Source organism: Halyomorpha halys, unplaced genomic scaffold (assembly GCF_000696795.3).
Source record: "Halyomorpha halys isolate HHAL.00 unplaced genomic scaffold, Hhal_1.1 Scaffold2.1, whole genome shotgun sequence".
Taxonomy (NCBI): domain Eukaryota; kingdom Metazoa; phylum Arthropoda; class Insecta; order Hemiptera; family Pentatomidae; genus Halyomorpha; species Halyomorpha halys.
Genome location: NW_027111560.1, coordinates 1233959 through 1236284, shown reverse-complemented (window position 1 = coordinate 1236284; position 2326 = coordinate 1233959). Strand labels below are relative to the sequence as shown.

The 2326-nt window shown below is 36.3% G+C and overlaps 1 protein-coding gene across 7 annotated transcripts in view; it reads left to right on the top strand.

Moving 5' to 3' along the window:
• Nucleotides 1-2326, top strand: part of Tm1 (tropomyosin 1) — a 195718-nt gene that overhangs the window by 70183 nt on the left and 123209 nt on the right. The window lies entirely within an intron of this gene.

Genomic DNA, 2326 nt, shown 5'->3' with positions numbered 1-2326 from the left:
TACTGTTGTGGTAGTGCATATGGCGGAATAATTTTCCGTAGATATGATCCTTTAGATCAGTCATGGATCGATTCGACGGTTTGGAGACCCTCCCGGGGAACACTCATCCCGAAGTGGGTGTCTAGCCCTCTGGTTGGGTGGATAAACCGGTTAAACGCGATTGCTGGCAGCATCTACCTCTTTGTATTTGTTGGTAACCAAACAGTTCGTCCTTACTGAATCCAAGAATGATTATTAAATGAGCTGCAGTGGTAGATATCAGTTTATTTATTTATTATTAATTAGATCACAGTTCTGGAATTCTCCCTAGAAATTTTTTTTTTTTTTAATATTTATTTATTGCTATTTACAACTGTACATTATAATACATTTAGTAAATCTGATCTAAGTTAAATTGGAGTGTTACAGGCGTGTAGAGAAACTACCCATTGGTAGCACTCTGACATTTTACATTAGCTGGTCTCGTGGCCATCTTCTTTTCAGGCGCCTCGGAGGATTGTCAGGAATGGAAGAGGATGCAAGATTAGAAACTAGGGGGTTTGAGTGGTTAGAGAGTTTATAATGGAAGGAGTGATTTCTGGTTTGGGCTAGATCGGTTACATAGGGAACATTAAGGTCTTTATGTATGATTTTATTTGTGACAAAGTAAGAAGCATTGAGGATTTTACGAAGGATCCCTAGAAATATAAAATGAATCCTGAAGGTATAAAAGAAATCCCTAACGGTTCTTTTTCTGTAAAGATCGGCTTCTTACCAGGTAGGGGTCCTAGGGAGCGGAAGTAGAGTACATAACCGTAAAGTCATGATATATTATGAACAAGAGTTTTTTAAATTTTGTAATTGTTTATGAAGATTTTTTTTACTTTTTCAAAAACTTTATTTACTAATAGATATTACAATCTGCCACACCGTTGTGGGCAATAGGTAATAGTGATGACTGATCAGATTCATACTAAAATAAAATAACATTAAAAAAAAAGTACATAAAAATGAACATAATCAAACTATGTACCTTGAAAAAATAAAATAATCTCTAGCCACATTTACTCTTATATATACAATATTTACACAATCGACCTGAGGATTCTTGAGTGCACTCTATCCCCCACGTGTGAGGGGTAGAGCAGAGCTCGAGAGATCCCAGCGCATCCCTCTCGCCGCATCACTGGTAGTGAGCCAGTGGAGGCTGAGCAAGTGCGCTAAAGCCGCAAACACTCAACTTGAGTGGAGAATCTGACCACTGCCAGAACTCCAATCGTCCTTTTATAAAGATAAATCTATATTGTTAAATGGAGCGGCCAAGTCAATTGTTTAGTGTTTATAGAAATTTATTCCAACTAAAATTATTGAGCAATAGGAGGTCAACAGTTGTAAACTACTGTAGGAGAAAAAAGGCAGTTATTTCACCCCAATTTTTGACTACTTTAATGAAAAATATTTATAATTAATAGTTAAAATAGATGAATCTGCCAAATATAGGTAGAAGAATGTGAGAATGTGATTTAATGTCTCATAGGGTAATTTGTTGATTGATATTAATGAAAATTAAAATTGTATTAAGGTACGATAATTTATTATTAATATTGTTATTTGTTTAAAATTGTTAAAGATCATATGTCTAATAAAAGCTGTTTGTGATAGATTTGTCCCTAAGGATGGCCGAATTGACCGAAACATCGGATTTATAAATGAATAAATAATGTTTTGAGACTAAAATAGGATAAAATTTATTTATTTAAACAATTGAAAACGAAGATATTGCAATTATTTGACTGTAAAATACACTAGTACAGTTGTCTGCAGAGAGTACTTTAAATGGACCTTTATCAGGAAAAGTGCTATTGTTTTCTCTTAGCTAAGATGGTTGCAATCAACAATAACTGCGCCATAGCCATTGGCAACTCTCAAAGAGGGCCAGAGAGATCCCAGAACACCGGCAGATGTTGGCAGTTCACAAGAGGTTCTACAAATATGGCGTTAATGGTCGAGGTGGGTCCCCCTTGTCCAAACATGGTCCGTCCTTGCCGAGCGCTGACTCAATCCTTTCCACTTTCACAGCGGATCACGGCCATCTACTGTCTCTATAATAACAAATATTTATATCGAGGGGGCTGTGGTGCAGTGTTTCGCTGGATAATGAGCGGATCCAAAGAGGTTTGTCTCTAATCTCGAAATGTTGATCGGGAACGCCTACTCGCATTTCAACTAGGGCGAGGATAAAGCAGGCATTGGTGACAGCTAGATCTCGTTAATTAAACAATGTGATAAGATATTAACTTCAAACCCAATTAAAATTTAAACCTAAGGCAAATATTTATAACTAAAA